This window comes from Peromyscus maniculatus, chromosome 7 (assembly GCF_049852395.1).
Source record: "Peromyscus maniculatus bairdii isolate BWxNUB_F1_BW_parent chromosome 7, HU_Pman_BW_mat_3.1, whole genome shotgun sequence".
Taxonomy (NCBI): Eukaryota; Metazoa; Chordata; class Mammalia; order Rodentia; family Cricetidae; genus Peromyscus; species Peromyscus maniculatus.
This window is the reverse complement of record NC_134858.1, coordinates 36,435,757-36,444,539: the sequence shown is the minus strand read 5'-3', so window position 1 is coordinate 36,444,539 and position 8,783 is coordinate 36,435,757. Positions and strand designations below refer to the sequence as shown.

General features: G+C 37.7%; 1 protein-coding gene across 1 annotated transcript in view; it reads right to left on the bottom strand.

Moving 5' to 3' along the window:
* The window catches only part of LOC102918524 (olfactory receptor 8G50), a 118,934-nt gene that overhangs the window by 81,340 nt on the left and 28,811 nt on the right, over positions 1-8,783 (bottom strand). The gene's annotated exons all lie outside the window — the stretch shown is intronic.

The following is an 8,783-nucleotide window of genomic DNA, read 5'->3' as shown; positions in this document are numbered from 1 at the left end:
GAGAAGCCTTGCTGAAAGTCATGCTGGAGTTCCTGATCCAGATGTGCCCTGGAGACAATCTACGTGAAAGAGCTTCCAGTGTCTCCACTGCTGGCTTTTTTATGTCATGGAATAAGGAATGGTAACCCTGGTAGACAATAGTGGGTTTTTTGTTTGTTTGTTTGTTTGCTTGTCTTTTTGTAGCTGTTCTCAGATGTCCATTGTTTTTAGTATCCTTAGATGTTTGAAGTTCTTTCTCTTTCTTTGTCTCATCCCCAGGGAACTAGCCTGCTCTTGGACAAGGAGTCTTGGAGGACTGGAGACAAATAGTGTCAACTCTGAGACAAAGGCAATCCATCTTGTTCTTAGAGTCTGCTCTCAGCAAGCACAAACAGCACATGACAATTTACCAATATAATTTATACTGTGATATCCAATGTCCACTCTTGACTTGTAAACATGCACCACCACCACCACCTCCACTACCACCACCACCACCACCACCACCACCACCACCACCACCACCACTTCCACCTGCCCCACATACACAAAGAAAAAGGAAAGACTGATTTGGGTGAGTTGATTGATAGGTTTCAGGCTGCTAGAGGCATAAATCAAAATATTGGGGTACCAGCTGGGATTTCTAGGTTCTTCTGCTAGAGAATAAATTGTATTAGGGATAGATGAATTGTGATAGAAATAAAAGCAGTTTGTTTAAATAAATAAATAAATAAATAAATAAATAAATAAATAAATAAATAAATACAAGAGGTACTCTAGGGGTAGAAGTAGGCTAGTTAGCTGAAAAAATAAGGCAGCTGCTCAGTAGCTGTAAGACACAGATTAGTTCCAAATCTGTATAAAATGTTTACATAGCACCAGCAATCTCTGATGCATGTTGTATCTCTTGTATATCGCCGTGGTAAGAAATGATTTCCAGTCTTTCTGCTAAGTGGTGTCTTTAATAGGTGAGTATTTCTGTCACTTTTCCCAACTCCACTCTCCTGCCTCAACTTTCCACTGAGAGCTGTGGTCCAAGAAATCTTTGGAGAGTTTAAGGGTGATGATCAGTCTCCCATTACTTATATATTGATGCAGGGTGCTTCCCTTGCCACAAAACTCTCTCTCTAGTTCATCTATTGTAGAGAGAAGAGTATGGTGGTATTTTATTTGTACTAAAATGTGATTTTCATTGTATGTTAATAAATAAAGTTGCCCAGGAGTCAGAGTTATTAGAGTCATAGCAAGAGTGTGGTAGTGCCCAGCACTTGGTAGAAGAGCTAGGTAGATCTCTGTGTGTTCAGGGATACAGCCAGCATTGGAGACATATGCCTTTAAGACCTGGAGGGTAGTACTTACAGGCAGTGATGAGGCAGTTATGTGTTTGGGTTTACAACCAATGAGAAGGCAGAACAGAAAGACTATTTAAAGACAGACACACAAGAAGTAGCTCTCTTTCGGGAATCTAGGAGCACTGCAGGAGGTAAGATTTTAGCTCTGAGCTCTGACCTCTCGGCTTTCTCTTTTACATTGGTTCTGTGTTTCTTATTTTAATAAGACGGTTGGTTACATCTACAGAAGAGGATTTGGATTTTCTGTATAGGGACTTACCTAAGATCTTTGTATCACAAAGAGCTTAATTTGAAACTGCCAGGTGACCTATAAGATAAAAATTAACAGAGCCTGGAGAGATGGCTCAGCGGTTAAGAGCACTGGCTGTTCTTCCAAAGGTCCTGAGTTCAATTCCTAGGAACCACATGGTGGCTCACAACCATCCATAATGAGATCTGGTGCCCTCTTCTGGCCTGCAAGCATTCATGTAGGCAGAACACTATATACATAATAAATAAATAAATCTTAAAAAAAAAGAAACTATAAAAAAGATAAAGATTAACAGATTAAAGGTATGAACTCTAAACCAAAGAAACATGGTTACACCAATTAATGACTTCCTGACAACAAGATGGTGAAAACCAGTAAATTAATGCCATGTTTGTCCCAGGAGATTGCATATTATGTACCTTGAGTGCAAAACATAACCCTCCACATATATTGATGAAAACAGCCCTAATTAAACTCAGTGGATTACATAAAAAAATTGGCATAAAAGTAGGAAGAAGGGGACTGCTGGGAAGAAGAGTTTCAGCAAGAGAGAAAGGAGTAAGCAAGGGAGGAAGTGAGAATGATCAAATCCATTATGTGCTGTATTAAATTGTTATTGAATAACAGACTCTAATAATATTCAAGTGAATGATTCTGACGTAAAATTCCATGGTGGAATAGATTAAAAGGGAGATAATATGAGGATGTAAGCATTAAGTAGCAAGAGTGTCCCCCCAAAAGAAACAAAGAGCACAAAATATAAACTAAGTTTATAACCTCTAACATCTTAAATAATGGAATTTGTCTTTGTGTTACAGTTGGCTTGTCTGTGATTGTCTTGTGTGCTTGTTAGTAGCCTATACTAAGAGTTTTGTAGGATAGTCTGTAAGCTCTGAGTCATGGTTTCATTTTTCCTCCCTTTCTCTAGTCTAGTTTTTGATTGTTGAGGCTGTTATTGATCAGTATTACTGCAGGTCATTGTGGTGTTTTGCTCTGCTCTCCTGCTTGTGCTTAAGGCCAGGCTGATGCCCATTACTGAACTATATCTCCTCTACTCTTAAGGTCAATTATGGCTGCCTAGTATTACTCTGCTTCTACAAGCCAGGCCGCCAACTGGGATGGGTCAGTGTCTAGTGAGAAATGTTGCTTCCCTTGGAAGCACTGAAGATATTTCCCTCTATATTCACCCACTACCACTCTTAGGCATTTACCCTGAGTAAAGTCCAATTTCTGGGGTCAATATGGCCTCTCTAATCAAGAGGACTGGCGACTTCTCAAAGTTTAAGACTACTTTTGCAGATGTTGTATCTTCCCCTGGAATCTAGTTGTTGCAGGAACAACTTCCAAAACATTGGCCGTGACACTGGACTCTCACTGAGTCCAGTCATTTTTGCCATCATATGTGATTGCTGAATACCCAGAAAGTCAGATACCCCAGAATTGAATAATGAAGTGTGGTTTAAAATTTAGCTGTTGTGGGACTGGAAAGATGACTCAGAGGTTAAGAGCACTGGCTGCTCTTCCAGAGGTTCTGAGTTCAATTCCCAGCAACCCAAGTGGAGAGTCCCATCTATCTATAATGAGATCTGATGCCCTGTTCTGGTGAGTAGGCATACATGCAGACAGAACACTGTATACATAAACAAATAAGTCTTAAAAATAATAGCTGTTATGTAATACTTAGCTGAAACTCAGCAAGGACAAATTGTTAGATGATCCTTGACTCTGTCAAGACTAAGTTTCCTAACTAGAAACTCAGTGGAGACTAGAACCAATTATTTTGAAAAAAAAAAAACAGACAAATCTTTGTTCTTTAAGCAGATTTTTATAAACATACTATTTTAAAGTATTAACTTCCACAAACATTTTTTGTGACATACCTTAACTTTTTGGTTGTGTCCTAATCTCCATTTCCATTTTGGAACAAACTTTTGCCATGGAAGAAAATCTCAATGTAAAATCCTTTCTAAAATCTAAAATTATTTCCTTTACTCTTTAACTTTTGATGTGTATAGATGATTTTTAAAATGATGAGATAAATGATGTAGCTGAGTTTTAACAATACAAGAGGCAGTCAAATGGAGGGACAGCATTGCAGATGAACTGATAATATAAGAACTGGACCTGCCTGAACTGAATCTACCAGGTTGAACTGAATCCCCAGGGGAGTCCTTGCCCTGGAGGCAATGGGAATGGAGGGTAGACTGGGGGGAGGGCAGGGGAGGCAGGAGGAGGGAGGACAGGAGAATCTGTGGCTGATATGTAAAATTAAATCAAATTATAAAATTTAAAAAAAATAAATAAATAAAACTTAAAAACTGAAAAAAGAATTGAAGTGTTTTCTACTGTACAAATAATATTGGGAGACCATGTTTCCCATTTTGGAACATCTATTTACAATGAAATCATCACCATAATCTCATGTTTAGATGACAAATAGGGTCGACAAACTAATTGCTCCCTCAGAGCTGTCCATGAACTCCAAACTGGGCCCAAGAGGTTCTTCAAAACACTTTGAGCTAGCAATCCAGGAAGAGAGTGTTCTAGTCTTGATTGCACAAGCCTCACGAGACATGATCCCATAAGTGGGCACAGAAGCTCCTTGGCTGGAGCACACTGTTCTGGTCATAAAAGGAAATGCAAGTTCTAGTTATTGCACTTTGAAAAACTGGGGTTATGTTTCCAGGTCTCCAGAACTATTTGAATTTTCATCAGGGTCTCATTATCAGCTGTTGCTCCTCCCATACTGACAGACAATACACAGGACCTCCTGATCCTTCAGGAATGCATTTTCCTGAAATCAGTAGGAAAATCCAGTGAGCCTATGGAATCACAGAACATCATGGTATCTGAGCATAAACAAAGACCAGAACCTTTGAAGGTCTTTGCTTAGCTGTGGGAGGATGTGGAGGGCTCACTGGAATTGGAGCTGTTCAGACCACTTATAAAAGTAAGTGCCCTCTGCCCTCTCCTCAGAATGTTACTGTGTCTCTCCTTACTTTTTAAATTTTCCTCAGTGGAATGTGTTTAACCCATGTTAAACTGCCCCCTATCTTTAGAGATGTTCTTTTTAGCAGTTCTGGTCTCAGCCTGTCTGGAATCTTTATGAGGAATATCTGTATAGATCAAAAGTTCCTGTGTTGGAGCTGATATCAATATAGAATGTGTGAGAGGAAGAAAATATATATTGTGTGATTTCTAAAATGAAATAAAATTTCAGTTAAAATCTAAAATTAAAATTGAAAATGAGGACTGGGGAGATGGCTCAGCCAGTAAAGGCACCTTCCTGATCACCTCAATTCAATCCCTGGACACAATAGGGAGAGAGGTGACTCCCGTAAATTGTCCTTTGACCACCACACAGGTACCATGGCATATGCAGGTACATGCAAACACACACACACACACACACACACACACACACACACACACACACACACACACAAAATTTAAAAACAACCTGGCTGAAATGACTGGAGAAGAATGAGACATGAAGTCTCCCACTTTTGTATAAAGTAACCATAAAGAGTCCTCCAGGAAGGGCTTTACCTCCCAGCAATAGACGAAGCTTTCTCAGGAAGTAGAGGCAGAGAGAGAAAAGATCCTGCTAAAGATTACAAGCACAGACATGGAATAAAACCAGAAAAGGGTTTTTCTTGATATATTTGAATGTCAACTTTCTATCTGCAGATGTGATTTATGATAGAAATAACAACTGACAAATAAATATTTTCAAAAAGAATCAAGTTTTATGAATGACTCAGCAGTCCTTGGAACACAGTGAGTATCCACTAGATGGTGTGTGCCTGTGTGTACAATGCCATTGTTACTGTCATTTCTAGTGGAAAGGCTCTTAGTCTCCTAAGGTGCCCATTCTGCTTTTTACTTACATAACCCACTCCTTTGGTTCTGTTCCTTGACTTTATTTAACACAGGCTACTGTATTTTCCATTTCAACACAACAGCTTACCTTTTATGTATAGCTTGCTTTTACCTTTTTTTTTTCCGGTTAAAGCTTGAGTGGCCTTAATTCCATTTAGAACAGATAAAGGCTGACGAGAACTGGCACAGCAGCTTCTGTCAGAGCTGGGGGCCTCTTTCAGCACACCAGCTCTCAAGTCTGCAGTGACATAATCTAAGGTGGAAGTGATGTAAACCCACTTAATCATTTTATATAATGAAAATAAGAAATGATTAGAGAGGCAGGAATAGTCTTCTCCAGGGAAGAACACAGACATAGGTTATCTAATATCAAATGGTTAGCTCTGAAAACACATACAAGTAACATTATAAAGACTGAGCAGGTTGTATTTAGGGAATATATATGTATATATGTACATGCATGTAACAATGAAAAAAATGCTAGAATTTGAATTAGAGGAATAAGTTTAAGGGAGAGTTTTTTGAGGGGAAAAGGGGAAGGGGGAAATGATGTAATTATATATAACCTCAAAAAAATAAAGTGATTAAAAAAAACAGTTGCTAACAGTGAGGACACTGGCTACCAAGTTTGACCTTTGGATAGGATGAATTTAGAGTAAGACAGAAAAATATCCCATGCACTCTATTTAATTACCCTGTCTTGGATAGCAATTCAATAATTTCTGTTTAAAAATGCATATGGGTTTGGACATGGTGATGTTTCCCTGTAATCTCAGCACTCAAGAAACAAGAGCAGAAAAATCTATGTGAGCCTGGGACTAAACTTATCTACATAAGAGTCAGGCAAGCTAGGGCCACCCAGTGAGATCCTGCCTCAAGAATATGGATAATAACCAAATTGTTTTACATATCTAACATGAAACAATTAGAAAAGCCAGTAAATATTCTGTCCTATATTTCTACCATCTTTCTCTAAAGATAGTAAATAACATTGTGTGGACATTTGTGTAAAGGATCCAACAGATTACAATCCAATAATAGAATTTTAAAAGATTATTTTACAAGATGACCTGAGCCCCGAGACCATATGAATTGCCAGTGAGTTGATAGAGACTGTGTCTGACATATAATAGTTATACAAAACAATTGGTTTAATAAATTGGAAACATAGGTGCCTTGGGATTCTATTTCTATTTATAGTTTATGCATATTAAATAGATCTACTGAGTTTTTATATGTGAATTTGTCAATACCATTTAATTGTTACTTAGTTGGGCTCTTGTTTAGCATTATTTTATTTTTCTTGAAAAGTCAAAGACCCAAGTTAGCAAAAAAATTATTTGTATATAAGTGTAGAAAACCAGTGTTAATGGTTCAACTTAAGAGCTAAATTATGCTCCATCCAGGGCATAGAGTCCCCTTCCAGGGCATAGAGTCTCTTTCATAAGTTCTTGCTGTCATTAACAAAAGGAAATAAGAATGGAAACTGAGGAGAACTTTTAGACCATTTATTGGAGAGAGAGAGAGAGAGAGAGAGAGAGAGAGAGAGAGAGAGAGAGAGAGAGAGAGAGAGAGAGAGAGAGAGATATTTGGGGCAAGGGAATCAAAGAAGGGTTAATAAAAAGTCCCACTTTTCATTAAATAAGAATTAAAGGAAAAGAAACCCAATAAAAAGGCAAGGTGAACAAATCAGGAGGGTAGGAACTGGGTACTCAAGACCTTTTTGCTTTATGATTTTTATTATATTATTATTACAAAATTGCCTTCTTCCCAGGTTGGCATGGGCCTTGGTTAGGAAAGCAGTACTCATCCTTCTGGATTACCTGAGAGAAATATTTAACATTAATATTCTCAAGGTTTGAGTTTGTAGTTAGCCTTGAGCTATTTTGTGTGGCCCAGAACTCAGGAAGTGCATACGATGGGAAGGAATAACTATATTTATTGCTGTCAGTTTTTCTTTTATCTCTGCTATCTTTGGGTCGGGAAGGAATAGCTAATCATATTTTCTTTTATCAGTTTATACTTTAGATTTGTGGCCACTGTACAGTACCTGCCATAGGCTCATCTTTTAATTTTGCAGTAAATTATTAGCCACATATGGATATTTAATTCTTATTTAAAGGCTAATGCATGAAAATGAGTTACAAGCAACTTGGGGATTTTTAGGTGTTGTGTTAGAAATCCCTTTCCTTTTGAATTTTGTAATTCTAATATCTTTAAAGGAGATCAACAATGAATACCTTCTTTAATACAAGAGAGATCACACCTCAGAGTAGGTCCCTCTTGCCTGGACTTATGTGAGAGGTAGCCACTCAACATTTGTAAAGAAAGTTTCTGACCATCAAGCATTTCACTTGTGAAGGGTATTATACCCTAATACAAAAATAACTGAGATAAAGAATAAACTGACAGCAATAAATATAGCTATTCCTTCCTATCATATATACTTTTTTAGCTTTGGGCCACACAAAATAGGTCAAGGCTGACTACAAACTCAGTACCATAGTGTTACTGACCACTGATCATGCCAATTGTCTTAGAGACAGTTGATGTATTGATGATAATATACCTCAAAAGATGCTTGGAAAGCATCACCAAGGAGGCTCCTTTCATTCCCTTTTGTCTTCCCTGGCGTTTCTAGAAGTTGTAGCTGCGTAAAGTTAAGGAAGACCTTACCTTAGAGTTTGGTAATAGTTTTGCTGGGAACTTTCAGACAGTTTATAAACTTTACTGTTATATAAGAACACATTTAGTAAGTATGTCTTACACTTTGTAGATGACTATGAAACACATTGTATAAATGATCTCAATTAGTGTAGCTAAGAAGAATCAAGGTCAGGATTCCTATGAAATGTCATGATTTCTCATACAATATTTTCTTACTGCTTTGCAGAGTATAATGAAGAGTGACAGCCGGTCATTAAATATATTATCAAGATTCAACAAACATGTTCTCAGAATATAAACTCGTGTACAGCAGTGTCTAATGAGAATATTTGACTAGGTCTTTTAACTTCTGCCCTTGGAACAGAAGACAACCATTTATATTCATGAAGCATCTTTTCTAAAACCTGGGTAGACAAACTCAAATATGAATTTATAGTAACTGGTACTTTTACTGAGATCTTGGTTTTGCACATCTGTAGAAAGCCATTTGCTGCTTCTCAAATCATACTCAAAGTACTCATGAGAACCAGCTTCTTTTTTTTTTTTTTTGTTTTGTTTTTGTTTTTGTTTTTGTTTTTTTCGAGACAGGGTTTCTTTGTGTAGCTTTGCGCCTTTCCTGGAACTCACTTGGTAGACCAGGCTGGCCTCGAACT